This window comes from Tursiops truncatus, chromosome 11 (genome assembly GCF_011762595.2).
Source record: "Tursiops truncatus isolate mTurTru1 chromosome 11, mTurTru1.mat.Y, whole genome shotgun sequence".
NCBI classification, from domain to species: domain Eukaryota; kingdom Metazoa; phylum Chordata; class Mammalia; order Artiodactyla; family Delphinidae; genus Tursiops; species Tursiops truncatus.
In genome coordinates, this window is record NC_047044.1 from 44055374 (window position 1) to 44072430 (window position 17057).

Genomic DNA, 17057 nt, shown 5'->3' on the forward strand with positions numbered 1-17057 from the left:
GGCAGACTCGATGTCCATCCACCTCACTACAAATAACTTAATATCGTTTCATTTTATGGCTGAGTAATATTCCATTATATATATGTGCCACACCTTCTTTATCCATTCATCTGTCGGTGGACACTTAGGTTGCTTCCATGTCCTGGCTATTGTAAATAGAGCTACAATGAACATTGTGGTACATGACTCTTTTTGAATTGTGGTTTTCTCAGGGTATATGCCCAGTAGTGGGATTGCTGGGTCATATGGTAGGTCTATTTTTAGTTTTATAAGGAACCTCCATACTGTTCTCCATAGTGGCTGTATCAACTTACATTCCCACCAAGAGTGCAAGAGGGTTACCTATTCTCCACACCCTCTCCAGCATTTATTCTTTGTAGATTTTTTGATGATGGCCATTCTGACCGGCGTGAGATGATATCCCATTGTAGTTTTGATTTGCATTTCTCTAATGATTAATGATGTTGAGCATTCTTTCATGTGTTTGTTGGCAATCTGTATATCTTTTTTGGAGAAATGTCTGTTTAGGTCTTCTGCCCATTTTTGGATGGGGCTGTTTGTTTTTGTGATATTGAGCTGCATGAGCTGCTTGTATATTTTGGAGATTAATCCTTTGTCAGTTCCTTCATTTGCAAATATTTTCTTCCATTCTGAGGGTTGTCTTTTCGTCTTGTTTATAGTTTCCTTTGCTGTGCAAAAGCTTTTGTTTCATTAGGTCCCATTTGTTTATTTTTGTTTTTATTTCCATTACTCTAGAGGGGGGTCAAAAAGGATCTTGCTGTCATTTATGTCATAGAGTGTTCTGCTTATGTTTTCCTCTAAGAGTTTTACAGTGTCTCCCTTACATTTAGGTCTTTAATCCATTTTGAGGTTATTTTTGTGTATGGTGTTAGGGAGTGTTCTAATTTCATTCTTTACATGTAGCTGTCCAGTTTTCCCAGCACCACTTATTGAAGAGGCTGTCTTTTCCCATTGTATGTTCTTGCCTTCTTTATCAAAGATAAGGTGACCATATGTGCATGGGTTTATCTCTGGGCTTTCTATCCTGTTCCATTAATCTATATTTCTGTTTTTGTGCCAGTACCATACTGTCTTGATTACTGTAGCTTTGTAGTATAGTCGGAAGTCTGGGAACCTGATTCCTCCAGCTCCTTTTTTCTTTCTCATTGTGGCTTTGGCTATTCGGGGTCTTTTGTGTTTCCATACAGACTGTGAAACTCTTTGTTCTAGTTCTGTGAAAAATGCCATTGATAGTTTGATAGGGATTGCATTGAATCTGTAGATTGCTTTGGGTAGTATAGTCATTTTCACAATATTGATTCTTCCAATCCAAGAACATCGTATATCTCTCCACCTATTTGTGTCATCTTTAATTTCTTTCATCAGTGTCTAATAATTTTCTGCATACAGGTCTTTTGTCTCCTTATGTAGGTTTATTCTTGGGTATTTTATTCCTTTTGTTGCCATGGTAATTGGGAGTCTTTCCTTAATTTCTCTTTCAGATTTTTCATCATTAGTGTATAGGAATGCAAGAGATTGCTGTGCATTAATTTTGTATCCTGCTACTTTACCAAATTCTTTGATTAGCTCTACTAGTTTTCTGGTAGCATCTCTAGGATTCTCTATGTATAGTATCATGTCATCTGCAAACAGTGACAGCTTTACTTCTTCTTTTGCCATTTGGTTTCCTTTTATTTCTTTTTCTTCTCTGATTGCTGTGGCTAAGACTTCCAAAACTATGTTGAATAATAGTGTTGAGAGTGGGCAACCTTGTCTTGTTCCTGATCTTAGTGGAAATGGTTTCAGTTTTTCACCATTTTGGATGATGTTGGCTGTGGGTTTGTCATATATGGCCTTTATTATCTTGAGGAAAGTTCCCTCTATGCCTACTTTCTGCAGGGTTTTTTTTTTTTTTATCATAAATGGGTGTTGAATATTGTCGAAAGCTTTCTCTGCATCTATTGAGATGATCATATGATTTTTCTCCTTCAATTTTTTAATAAGGTGTATCACATGGATTGATTTCCGTATATTAAAGAATCCTTGCATTCCTTGGTAAACCCCACTTGATCATGGTTTATTATCCTTTTAATGTGCTGTTGGATTCTGTTTGCTAGTATTTTGTTGAGGATTTTTGCATCTATGTTCATCAGTGATATTGGCCTGTAGTTTTCTTTCTTTGTGACATATTTGTCTGATTTTGGTATCAGGGTGATCGTGGCCTTGTAAAATGAGTTTCGGGTTGTTCCTCCCTCTGCTACATTTTAGAAGAGTCTGAGAAGGATAGGTGTTAGGTCTTCTCTAAATGTTTGTTAGAATATGCCTGTGAAGCCATCTATCTGGTCCTGGGCTTTTGTTTGTTGGAAGAGTTTTAATCACAGTTTCAATTTCAGTGCTTGTGATTGGTCTGTTCATACTTTCTATTTATTCCTGGTTCAGTCTTCGAAGGTTGTGCATTTCTAAGAATTTGTCCATTTCTTACAAGTTGTCCATTTTATTGGCATAGAGTTGCTTGTAGTAATCTCTCATAATCCTTTGTATTTCTGCAGTGTCAGTTTTTACTTCTCCTTTTTCATTTTTAACTTTATAGATTTGAGTCTTGTCCCTTTTTTTCTTGATGAGTCTGGCTAATGGTTTATCAATTTTGTTTATCTTCTCAAAGAACCAGCTTTTAGTTTTATTGATCTTTCCTATCATTTCTTCATTTCTTTTTCGTTTACTTCTGATCTGATCTCTATGATTTCTTTCCTTCTGCTAACTTTGGGGGTTTTCTTTGTTGTTCTATTTACTTTAGGTGTAAGGTTAGGTTGTTTATTTGAGATGATTCTTGTTTTTTAATGTAGGATTGTATTGCTATAAACTTCCCTCTTACAACTGCTTTTGTTGCATCCCATAGGTTTTGGGTCGTCATATTTTCATTGTCATTTGTTTCCAGGTATTTTTTGATTTCCTCTTTGATTTCCTCAGTGATCTCTTGGTTATTAAGTAGTGTAATGTTTAGCCTCCATGTGTTTGTATTTTTTACAGATTTTTTCCTGTAATTGATATCTAGTCTCATAGTGTTGTGGTCAGAAAAGATACTTGATATGATTTCAATTTTCTTAAATTTACCAAGGCTGGATTTGTGACCCAAGATATGGTCTATCCTGGAGAATGTTCCATGAGCACTTGAGAAGAAAGTGTAATATGCTGTTTTCAGATGGAAAGTCCTATAAATATCAATTAAATCTATCTAGTCTATTGCATTATGTTTTTTTTTTTTTTGGTGGTATGCGGGCCTCTCACTGTTGTGGCCTCTCCCATTGCAGAGCACAGGCTCCGGACGCGCAGGCTCAGCGACCATGGCTCATGGGCCCAGCCGCTCTGCGGCATGTGGGATCTTCCCCGACCGGGGCACGAACCCGTGTCCCCTGCATCGGCAGGCGGACTCTCAACCACTGCACCACCAGGGAAACTCCCTATTGTGTTATTTTAAGCTTGTGTTTCCTTATTAATTTTCTGTCTGAATGATCTGTACTTTGGTGTAAGTGAGGTGTTAAAGTCTCCCACTATTACTGTGTTAATATCGATTTCCTCTTTTATAGCTGTTAGCATTTGCCTAAGTGTTGAGGTGCTCCTATGTTGGGTGCATATACATTTATAATTGTTGTATCTTCTTCTTGGATTGATCCCTTGATCATTATGTATTGTCCTTCTTTGTCTCTTGTAATAGTCTTTGTTTTAAAGTCTATTTTGTCTGATATGAGAATTGCTACTCCAGCTTTCTTTTGATTTCCATTTGCATGGAATATCATTTTCCATTGCCTCGCTTTCAGTCTGTATGTGTCCCTAGGTCTGAAGTGGGTCTCTTGTAGACAGTACATATATGGGTCTTGTTTTTGTATCCTTTACCAGTCTTTGTCTTTTGGTTGGAGCATTTAATCCATTTACATTTAAGGTAATTTTCGATATGTATGTTCCTATTACCATTTTCTTAATTGTTTTGTGTTTTTTATTGTAGGTCTTTACCTTCTCTTGTGTTTCCTGCCTAGAGAAGTCCCTTTAGCATTTGTTGTAAAGCTAGTTTGGTGTTGCTGAATTCTCTTAGCTTTTGCTTGTCTGTAAAGGTTTTATTTTCTCTGTCAAATCTGAATGAGATCCTTGCTGGGTAGAGGAATCTTGGGTGTAGGTTCTTCCCTTTCATCACTTTAAGTATGTCCTGCCACTCCCATCTAGCTTGCAGAGTTTCTGCTGAAAGATCAGCTGTTAACCTTATGGGGATTCATTTGTATGTTATTTGTTGTTTTCCCCTTGCTGCTCTTAATATTTTTTCTTTGTATTTAATTTTTGATAGTTTGATTAATATGTGTTTTGGCATGTTTCTCCTTGGATTTATCCTGTATTGGGCTCTCTGTGCTTCCTGGATTTGATTAACTATTTCCTTTCCCAGATGAGGGAAGTTTTCAACTATAATCTCTTCAAATATTTTCTCAGCCCCCCTTTCTTTTTCTCTTTTTCTTCTGGGAACCTTATAATTTGAATGTTGATGTGTTTAATGTTGTCCCAGAGGTCTCTGAGAATGTCTTCAATTCTTTCATTCTTTTTTCTTTATTCTGCTGTGCGGTAGTTATTTCCACTATTTTATTTTCCAGGTCACTAATCTGTTCTTCTGCCTCAGTTATTCTGCTATTGATCCCTGCTAGAGAATTCTTTTTTTTTTTTTTAAGAGAATTCTTAATTTCATTTATTGTGCTGTTCATCACTGTTTGTTTGCCCCTTAGCCCTTTTAGGTCCTTGTTAAACGTTTCTTGTATTTTCTCCATTCTATTTCCAAGATTTTGGATCATGTTTACTATCATTATTCTGGATTGTTTTTCAGGTAGACTGCGTATTTCCTCTTCATTTGTTTGGTGTGGTGGGTTTTTGCCTTGCTCCTTCATCTGCTGTGTGTTTCTCTGTCTTCTCATTTTGCTTAACTTACCGTGTTTGGGGTCTCCTTTTCGCAGGCTGCAGGTTCGTAGTTCCCGTTGTTTTTGGTGTCTGCCCCCAGTGGCTAATGTTGTTTCAGTGGGTTGTGTAGGCTTCCTGGTGGAGGGGACTAGTTCCTGTATTCTGGTGGATGAGCCTGGATCTTGTCTTTCTGGTGGGCAGGTCCACATCTGACGGTGTGTTTTGGGGTGTCTGTGACCTTATTATGATTTTAAGCAGCCTCTCTGCTAATGGGTGGGGTTATGTTCCTGTCTTGCTAGTTGTTTGGCATATGGTGTCCAGCACTCTAGCTTCCTGGTTGTTGAGTGGAGCTGGGTGTTGGCATTGAGATGGAGATCTCTGAGAGATTTTTGCCATTTGATATTACATGGAGCTGGGAGGTCTGTGGTAGACCAATGTCCTGAACTTGGCTTGCCCACCTCAGAGGCACAGCCCTGATGCCTGGCTGGAGCACCAAGAGCCTGTCATCCACATGGCTCAGAAAAAAAGGGAGAAAGGAAGGAAGGAAGGCAGGAAGGAAGGAAGAAAGGAAGGAAGGAAGGAGAAAATAAAATAAAATGAAATGAGATAAAATAAAGTTATTAAAATAAAAAATTATTATTTTTAAAAAATTTAAAAAGTAATAAAAAAGAAGGAAGAACGGGGCTTCCCTGGTGGCGCAGTGGTTGAGAGTCCGCCTGCCGATGCAGGGGACGCAGGCTCGTGCCCTGGTCCAGGAGGATCCCATATGCCGTGGAGCGGCTGGGCCCGTGAGCCATGGCCGCTGAGCCTGTGCATCCGGAGCCTGTGCTCTGCAATGGGAGAGGCCACAGCAGTGAGAGGCCCGCGTACCCCCCCAAAAAAAAACGACGAATGAAAGAAGAGAGCAACCAAACCAGAAAACAAATCCACCAATGATAAGAAGCACTACTAAAAAAAAAAAAAAAAACGGACAGACAGAACCCTAGGACAAATGGTAAAAGCAAAGCTATACAGACAAAATCACACAGAGAAGCACACACATACACATTCACAAAAAGAGAAAAAGGGGAAAAAATATATATATATCATTGCTCCCAACGTCCACCTCCTCAATTTGGGATGATTTTGTCCATTCAGGTATTCCACAGATGCAGGGTACATCAAGTTGATTGTGGATATTTAATCCGCTGCTCCCGAGTCTGCTGGGAGAAATTTCCCTTTCTCTTCTTTGTTTGCACAGCTCCTGGGTTTCAGCTTTCAATTTGGTCCCGCCTCTGCATGTAGGTCACCTGAGGGCGTCTGTTCCCCGCTCAGGCAGGACGGGGTTAAAGGAGCAACTGATTCGGGGGTTCTGGCTCACTCAGGCCTTGGGGAGGGAGGAGTACGGAGTGCAGGGCGAGCCTGCGGTGGCAGGGCACAGCGTGATGTTGCTCCAGCCTGAGGCATGCCGTGCGTTCTCCTGGGGAAGTTGTCCCTGGATCACGGGGCCCTGGCAGTGGCAGGCTGCACAGGCTCCCGGGAGGGGAGGTGTGGATAGTGACCTGTGCTTGCACACAGGCTTCTTGGTGGCTGCAGCAGCAGCCTTAGCGTCTCATGCCCGTCTCTGGGGTCCGTGATGATAGCCGTGGCATGCGCCCGTCTCTGGAGCTCCTTTAAGCAGCGCTTTTAATCCCCTCTTCTCGCGCACCAGGAAACAAAGAGGTAAGAAAAAGTCTCTTGCTTCTTCGGCAGCTCCAGACTTTTTCCCAGACTCCCTCCCGGCTAGCCATGGCACACTAGCCCCGTTCAGTCTGTGTTCACGCCGCCAACCCCAGTCATATTTCTGGGATCCGACCTCCGAAACCCGAGCCTCAGCTCCCAGCCCCAACCCGTTCCGCTGGGTGAGCAGGCAAACTTCTCGGGCTGGTCAGTGCCGGTGGGCACCGATCCTCTGTGCGGGAATCTCTCCGCTTTGCCCTCTGCACACCTGTGGCTGTGCTCTCCTCCATGGCTCCAGAGCTTCCCCCTCCGCCACCCACAGTCTCCGCCCGCGAAGGGCCTTCCTAGTGTGTGGAAACCTTTCCTCCTTCACAGCTCCCTCCCACTGGTGCAGGTCCCGTCCCTATGCTTTTGTCTCTGTTTTTTCGTTTTTCTTTTGCCCTACCCAGGTACATGGGGAGTTTCTTGCCTTTTGGGAGGTCTGAGGTCTTCTGCCAGCGTTCAGTAGGTGTTCTGTAGGAGCTGTTCCACATGTAGATGTATTTCTGATGTATTTGTGGGGAGGAAGGTCATCTCCATGTCTTACTCTTCTGCCACCTTCAAGCTCCTCCTCCCTTGTTACTTTTTAAAATCCTCTTCTCTGTATGTAAGGTCCTCATCATCAAAGTTCTGCCTAAATGTCATATTTCATGGAAGGCTCCTCAGATCCCCATAGTCGAGAACTCTATTTACCTAAGCTCCTATAGTCTCTTATTTGTACCTCTTCCATAAAACTCTAACAATCTACCAAGTCCTGGAGCCATTTACATCTTTCTTTGAGTTCCTAGAGAGCAGAGACCATATTTTGCTATTATTTTATCCCCAGTATAGGGTTTTCACATACATCAATTTCTCAATAATTTTGTAGTAAATTAAAATATTTTGTACTTGTTCTTTTGCATAAAAGTAAAACACTTAGAAAACATAATAGATTCTATCCATAAACAAATACATATCTTCTAAGAATTTTTAAAAATGAGAATTAATCTCAAGACTTAGTCAACTAGAGAGAAAAATGTTTCAGCTCTGAAAATGAAGCATCAAGATCTAAAATGAAAAATAACCAAGTTTTCCAGTAACATGTTTAGAAAGTACATTTTAATGTATTTTCTTTTATTCTTTTCTGCTATGCTTATTTTTAAAGAGTAGATATTATATTTTATCTTTTAGGTAGTAACATAACATACATGTTTCCCATGCCACTAGATATTCTTCATAAATATCTTAACAGTAGCAGTCTAATCCATCCTACTGGTATAGAATAGTTGACTTAGTTACACTTTTTGTTGACATTGAGTTTTACTTTTCCTATAGTCGATATTTTGAAGAAGAGTACAACAGATATTGTTGTATTAAATAGTTTAAAACATTATTTTAAATCTTAAATTATTAGAAATAGGACCTTCAATTTTTGCACAAACAGCAATTGATAGGATAATACTGAAGACCTAACAAGACAGAGAAACCATGACTAAAATAGCAGGATGATTAAAAAAATATTTTTCATATATATTTGCATTGCTGGAATTTTATCTGGAATTCAAAGAGACATGGATCAAAGAGACATGGAATAATGTCCAAAAAAGAAACACATCCTCAGCTAACATAAGAAGGGTATATATGCTGTAAGGCTAAGAAACCTACCTGTACACACCTTTCATACTTAGTACTTGAAGTGGAGTGGGAAGCTGGAAAACAATTTATGATGCCTAAGAACGATACCCAATTAGAGCTTATACTAAAAATTACTCAGTGTGGGAAAGACATTTAATAAGTGTTTAGTAGGGAACTGCACTGTTTCAGATTGTAGACTAGAGCCAAACTCATGGGTTCACATCACATTTCTTCCACTGATTGGTTGTGTCATTTGAGGAAAGTTTTTTAACTGCTCTGAACCTATTATTTCAACTCCAAAGAGGGAAATAATAACTGCACTTATCATCTAATATTGTGCATAAAAAATAAGCTCATAAGTATAATTTGAAATTTGTACAATTCTGTTCTAAGTATTTACAGTAATGTGTATATATGTGTATATACACATGTGTATATATCTATTTGTGAGTATACTGTACATATACTATTGTAAGTATATTATATATATGATATATTATGTATATCATGTGTGTGTATATATATATATATATATATATATATATATATATATATATATATATATAAAATTTGGAGAAGCAACATAGCTTAGTGTTTAAAAATGTGGTTTGTGGAGCTAGACTACCTGGGTTTGAAATCAGCTATCTAACTTATTGGCTGAATGTCTTTGGACAAGTTATTTAATTTCTTTGTGCCTTTATTTCATCATTGGTAGAATGAGATAATAATAATACCTATACATCATGTTATGTTTTAAAGGTTAAATAAGTTAATGTTTTTAAAGTGCCTAAAACATGTCATGTAAAAAGCTGTATATTCATTTGTTAAATTGATATAAGTAACACCAAAATATTATCAATAAGGAAGGTAAAGAGTGATATACAGAAATGATAAATCTCTGCTATCAATACCCCTCCTTTAAAAAAAAACCCTAATACCTCAGAAATTAAAAGAGAAAATAGTAATAGTAGATGCACCACATGAGCATTGGTCTTCCTTTTTGTTTCTGTCACTTGAAATGTTGCCATAACTAAAGATTACATACGTCAAACATGTAAGAAAATTGCCCAACATTTCAGAAAACTACAAGATAAACCCTGAAATGTAAAATATAATTACTCAATTGGAATATGGCCAGCATTGTGGGGAAAGCAAAGTACCACTGTCACTATAGGAAGTGGAATAGGAAAACTCTTAATTCAGTGGTAGAAATGGAACTTAAACAGAATGACAAAACAGGACAGCCAAGAAATATAAGGAACGGATGCCAAGTAAGGTATAAAGGAGAAAAAAATGATACAAAGTGAAACCCAGAATTTGTATATAAATTAATTTGTCTTAGAAAATGTGAAAAACATCCCTGTGTTACAAAAGCAGTAAGTTGAGAGTATATCTTTTTTTTTAACCAATACTGACATTTCTGAGACTTCAATATCCCATAAACATGGAATAGGTTATACTTTACTAAATGCAAACAGTTTTCTGTTAATTTAGCATAGTATTTCCCAACCCAGCCATATTGACATTTTTGATTGGATAATTCTTTGTTGTGGAACACCAGATTGTGCAATGTAGGATATTTAGCAGCATACTTAGTCTGTACCCACTAGATGCCACTAGAACCACCCTACTTACGACAAACAAAAATGTATTCTAGACTTGCCAAATGTCCCCTGGAGGGGAAAAATTACCCCCAGTTGAGAACCACTGCTTTAACCAATTAGAGAATGAAACAATCTCAGGTTTGAATGACAGCTGAGAAATCACATAGTTCAGTTCTTAACACATATTCTCCTTATTACTAGATGAATCAGTGTTCATCTAGCACCTCCTTGAATTGTATCTGTGATTAAGAACTCATTTTCTCACACTCAAATTTCACACTATCTATTATTTAGCTGTTCTACCTTACATCCACTTCTCTGGGGAAAATTTTACCTTTTATATTTCTGTTTTATTTCTGTTAAGTCTTCTTATTCTTATGGGTGGAGAGGAATTCCTCTTTTTCCTTCCTGAATACTCAAATACTCCTATGTCATAGCTTTTAGCCTCTCCCAACAGTGTGCCAGTAGAGACACTAGTAAACAAATTCTCCAGATTCAGTGTGAGCTGGGGAAAATACACTCTGAAGTATGATGGTACTTTAATCTTCTTTGTTCCAAACTCTATATGGAACCTGAAATCATATGACCCTTTTCAGAAGCCTTATCAAACTGTTCAGTCATATCAAACTGGAAGACAAGAAAATACCCAGTCGTTTCCATTTTCTCTGCTACTATATTTATTGCATGTACTCTATGCTTGTAGAGCTCTTAAAAGAAAAGGAGTTCCGGAGACAAAAAATAATTTTATAATAACTAACAATCCTCATTTATACTTCCCTACAGAGGAGATAGTCAAAACATTTAACAGTGGGGAGATCAGAAGAACTGATCAATTAAAAAAGATGCCTCACCAGTGAAACTGGAATCCTGCCATAAAGAACCAGTAAACTCACCTCTGTACAAACCAACTAAATACCAGGCAACTCTCACAGGTGATTTTTTAAAAACTAATTTCAGGACTCTGTATCAAGGTCCACTAATTTTCACTTACTCTTTCATTCTGTCCAGACTGTTTTGGATCTTGACCATTACTTAAGGTAAACAATGCAAACTAACTTTTTTTAATGGTAACAGATAAAAACTTTATTTGACTTTGCTTAGAATGAGGAACCTAAAAGAAACACAAGTGAAGTGCTGGGAGTTCTATTAGTTAATATTGCACCATCAACTCCAGTCACATGGAAACGTACCATCCTTGTTCTTCTAACTCCAAACAAGACTGTAAACCTACTGTGTCGACTATGTGTTTTTCTTAATGGTTTTCCTAAAACTCTGTCTCACACAGGGCTTCTCAGCAATCTTGGTATCTTCCACCTTTTACTATTCTTACTGTGATGTGAGACAGTCTTTACCAGTCAGAGTTGTTCATGCTTATCACATTTATTCCTCAACTCATTTTTTTTTAATCCTAAATCAGTTTATAGTGTCATAAAATTTAAACAAATTGTATGCCAGGCTTTTTCACAAAATTGATCAACATATTTTTTATAGACAAATTACCACACTGTCTGCTTGAGCAGCACAAATAATGAATTAACAATTAAATATAGAATTTATATGCTAAGTATTTTATTTTGTAATCTATAATCCTTTAAAGCATTTTATTACGCTTTATATCCTTCCCCCTCCAAAAGCTTGGGGATTTGATATGCCTACCATAAGTTATACTGAAAAAATTAGTATGAAAAAATTAGTAACATATAAATAGAAAACCAGATCATGGAGAAAAAATTTAAAAGATGAATACAAATTGCTAATCTGAAGGCTCCTAAAGCTAAAAAAAAATTAGTTTTCTTTGTATTTCCAGGGCCCAGCTTAGTATCTGGTATCTAGAAATGATAAATAAATGTCTGCTATATAAAAAATGAGCAAAATAGTTATTCATACTGGAAATATTCATAGCATATCCAGGTTTTACTATAAATTTTATCACCTTGAATTTTCATATTTTAGGAAATAAATCCTTAGGAGTTTATTTAGGAACTATATTTTATAAAAATAACTTTTAGCAAAATGAATTATTAATGAAGTATGGATTTGTAAAACAAAGTATTAATGGATGCTATTAATTTCTTTCAATGATACTTAATATAATTAATTCTAATACTTTGATTAAAATCTTAAACTCTTATAATTAAATTAAGGGAATTTTTTGCTATAGAAGATCTAGAGGATTGTTCTCCAAACATTGATTAAACAATCCACTTTCTAACAATATATTTTGTTAGAGTTTAGAGACATTAAACAGAACCCACTTCATTACATTTCTACTAGAAAATTTTCTTTCTGTTTTTTCTCTGGAGTTTAAGCTTAATCTATCAACATATAACAATCTCTCTAGTTTTGTTCTCTGGAGAAGAACAGAGTAAGTTCTTATCCATGTTTGCCAGATCTAGTTTATGTTCAGAAATCCTGGGAGATGGTGGTGGTGGATACATTTTAAAGATATGTATATATTTTTTCTTTAAATCGCATCCCCTGAGAACTCTGATATAGCAGACCTGACTTTAGAGCTCTGAAATGTGTATTTGTAAATGTTGTCTTGGTCATACTGATCATCAACCTGCACTGGCAACCACTGGTCCATGCTATCAACTTCGTATCTTAATGGTGAGACCAGTACATTACTTGGGAAGTGCATTTGGTATTGAAATTAGAAAACAGAAGAGAAAACAGAGTTCATCCTAAGTATATGTAGACCATTTTGAAAAGAGTAGCAAGGCAGAAACTTCAATTGTTGAGATATCTTAAGAAATAGATTTTCTTTTTTGTGGTAAGCCTATTGATGAGATCTTGCTTTCTGCAGAATAAGAGACTGAAGTGTAATTTTCAATAAAGTTGATTCAATTCAACACGTGAAATAAAACACTCTTCTTCAGCAGATGGATTTTGATGACCTTATTAGAAACTCTGTAGGAAAGACCTTTTGGTGACTAAATCTATAGCTAGTTCCTGATGAAAACTTATTTGATAAATAAACCATTATGAAGTTGAATTGCAAAACTCCAGTGGCCTGCTGGAATTCCCTCTTTTGGAGTCTTGCCTGAGTCAGTTCACACTAAATTTTCAACAAGTATATTAAGTGAAGAATTTGGGTGCATATCACAGGGAATATCAAAGAGTATTTCCTACAATTAAGATGGAGAATTAATAAATATAAGTCCTCCTTCTTTCCCTGACACCAACTGGCTTTACAAAAGCAGGCAAATTACCTTATTACACTTATATTCTTTGTTGTTTTTTTATCTGAAAAACAAAGGAATTAAAAGAAATACATTGATTTATTGAGCATATTTTTTAAAGTTCTTACTATATTAAGCATTCAGATAGATATGAAAGGATTTACAAATAAGATAAAAATAGAGCCCTTAGACCAAGGAGATAGTAGAAATCAAATGTCATATGCATCAGTATTTACAATTCAGCATAAAAAGGAATATATGAAATAGAGAGGTGTGAAAAAATGCTGTGGAAGTTCTAAGAAGAAAGATAGTATTTTTGCCTTGGGTTCCAGAGAAGGTTTCTTTGTACTACCACTTGAGGAATAAATAGGATTATCACATGCAAGGTTGGGTGAGATACTTTATGACGAGGGAAATTTCTGAACAAAGACATAGAATAGAATATCATTTGTTTGGGGATAGACAGTTTGGGTAAGCTAAGGCTAGAGAGCAGTTACAACCACTTTCAGAGACTTAATATACTAAGGGAATCCATTAATGTATGGCAACTTTATTATCTGGCGTTGGGAGACAGTTCAGCAAAACTTTACTTTTTCCAGCAAAAGTAAACATTCGTTTAAAAGCATTGAGATGTTGATTGTTAATGGGAGGGAGGTTGTGTTAATAAAAGGTTAAGAATGGGTTTAAGAATTTTCAAATATATCAGTGGTTTTCAGGTTTATTCTCTTGATTATTTTATTGACAAATAAAATCTTATCCAGAAACCCTATAAAATATCAATAAATAAAAGTGCTGCTGCTCTGATTGAGAGAGAGAGGGTGGGACCCAGAACCCCACAGGAGGAACAACCTGCTGGATTAGTAGGCACCCCTGAGGAATGTTATGTTTACTCAGAACACATATTGAAAACTGTGGGCAGAGTGACTGGGAACAGGATGATGCTATGGACAGAAATCAGATCAGTAAGAGGAGCAAGTTGGGGATAGAGGTTAATAAATTTGCTGGTCACATTGAGGTACCAAATTTACATTCAATTATAAATGCCTAAGAGGAGATGGAGTGAGAGCTAAGGGGAGAAGTTGAGGTGAGGGATATCATTTGAAAGGATTGCTGACATCCTAGTGAGAGATAATATTGCCAGAAAAGGTGCACAAAGAGAAGACAAATGGGCGAGGTCCAAGTCTTAGGGAATGCAGTAACTTAAGGTGTGGGAAGCAGAAAAGAAGCTGAGAGTGGAACAGGGAGAGAATAAGGGACGAAGCAGGCAAATGTCAGGTCACAGATGCTTGAATTACAGCTGATGATGCTTGTAGAAAATAAGGAATGGCATTTGGTTTGTTGGCTGGTTTTGTTTATTTGTAAGTTTTTGATAAAGGCATATTCAAAATTTATAACACTTTAAATATGATATGAATAGACACAAAATGGCTTGCTAAAAAAAGAAATAACATGTATTTAGAAACACAGACTTTTTTACTAGATTAATTCATGAGTGAATGGAAACATTCCTTCTGGCTTGAATTTGATGCAAGGGAGTCAGACTATACACCCACCAGTGAAGGGAAAGAGAAAAAACTTGAAAGCAGAAAAAACAGAAAACAAAAAACCACCATTACCATCTTGATTTGTATTAGATTTATTGAAGTCAGAAACTTTTTTTTTTAGAAGGAACATGTGTCAAAAATTTTACTCAGCTTATTGATGAGGGAACCAAAATGATGGCAATAGTGGTTCAAAGGAGGAGGCAAGGAATGCAGATTTATACTGGAAGTTGTTCAAAAGGAGCCAAAATGAATTAGCTAAGAGATTCAAAACTGGGCAATGTCCTACAATCACTAAACTGTAACTGTTTGGGGTTCTTTTTCTTTCTTTCTTTCTTTTTAACATCTTTATTGGAGTATAATTGCTTTACAATGTTGTGTTAGTTTCTGCCATATAACAAAGTGAATCAGCTATATGTATACATATATCCCCATATCCCCTCCCTATGATTCTGTTGGGGAGTCCAAAATGTTATACGATATATTAAAGGAAATAAGATAAATTTATTAATGGCATTATTGCCTGGAAATATTACCTCAAATATCTAACAAAAATATGTTTAAAATAATTTCTAAAGAAGGTCATGACTAAGTGCTGTAGAGAAGCAAAAAAAAAAGTGAAGACTGAGAAATGATACCAGATTGGAAGATTAGATCAATGCTGATCACCAGGGTTGAATGATCTCCCAAAGCTTCTAATAGTTATAGGATTATTCCTGACTATATATTTGTATATTGGCAATGTGAATATTTTCTTTTTATATGTAAAATGTGCATGTGCATCTGCCTCTACACACATACATGCACACATATACACACATACTCACAAATGCTAATTTCTATTCTAAATGGCATGTACATTGATCATCATTGTGTATATAATATTTACTAATAAAGTTTTATGAATTTTAAGTGCTTTTCTGATGTTACACATTACTAGAGTAGTGCCAATACTGCAGATCATGAGAAATACTGGGTAATTTATCTGCATTAGCTAAAGATTTAAAAACTGTGTTGATATTAACTCTTTGTATTCTTGATAATAAAACACTGTTACCAGACTTATCAGGGTGGGGATGAGATGTATGTCTTTCTCATATGGCATTCCTAAATTCTGTGTGGTAAGTTTGAAGATGCACTGAAATATTTCTAATGTCAAGAGTGACAATGTTTCATTGCACATCAGTTCTCTGTTAGATCTTTTCTCCCACAGTTGGAAGCCATGCCATGTGACTTTTTTTAAAATTAGTTTTTGTGCCTGCCCTAATAGATCTTGTGCTTATAGAGTAAGTCATAGTCTTCTGTATTATTCCATGTTCTCCTCCATGAATACTTAAACTGCTTTTTCTTAGCGCAGTCTACTCATATTAAAACTATTATAACCAAATGTTTTGCATTTAATTCTCTTTCCAAACAAATTAATACATAAATGGGACCATAGAGCAGCTCTAGAAAAGAGAATAAAATTATCAAAAGAAACGACATATGAAAAGAATTATATAGAAAATACAGATAAATATCCCATATCATAAATGTTCTAGAAATAACTAACTTACTTGAATGTAAAACTATAAGAATGAAAGGTAGCTTAACGTTATTGACCTAAATTGGTCCAAAGTTTTACTGATCAGTTAGAGTATTTAAAAATATTTCAGAATAAAAATGCTTTTCCTTGGAACTAATTTCACTTTCCTCCATGGCAACAACAAGTTCTCCCTGAGGCAGCGTCTCCTCATCTTGCCCCAGCTCCCCCAACCATGCAAAGTGTGTGAATGCACTTGGCAATCTCCCAGCTTCACTCCTGGGGATTTTGTATACTTGGCTATAGGTGGTTGTGTTTGTGATATTGAACTTAATATACTGAGAATGCATTCTAGAATTGTAATTAATTGTCAAAATATAAGCAAATACAATCAAAAGATAAATATGTTTTACTGTATACTACATCTATGACAAAAACACAGCAGCTGCACTTGCAAGTAGAGATGTAATGCAAGGTGTGTACCATTAGAAAGAAAAATGTATTAAGTACTAATGAAGTCCTCCAGTATAGGCTAAAAAATTAAAGATGGCCGAGTTGATATTACATTTAATGATACACTTTTTCCTAATTTTTAAAAAAAAATTTTATTGGAGTATAGTTGATTTACAATGCTGAGTTAGTTTCTGCTGTACAGCAATGTGAATCACTTATGTATATATACATATATCTGCTCTTTTTTAGATTCCTTTCCCATATAGGTCATTACAGAGTATTGAGTAGAGTTCCCTGTGCTATACAGTAGGTCCTTATTAGTTATCTAGTTTATATATAGTACTGTGTATATGTCAATCCCAACCTCCCAATTTATCCCTCCCCCCCTAATTTTCTTCACTATGTGATGCTAATGGAGGTGAAGCATGAAAAGACAACTAGGGAATCATGGGAGATAAAGAGTTTTTGATGAAGT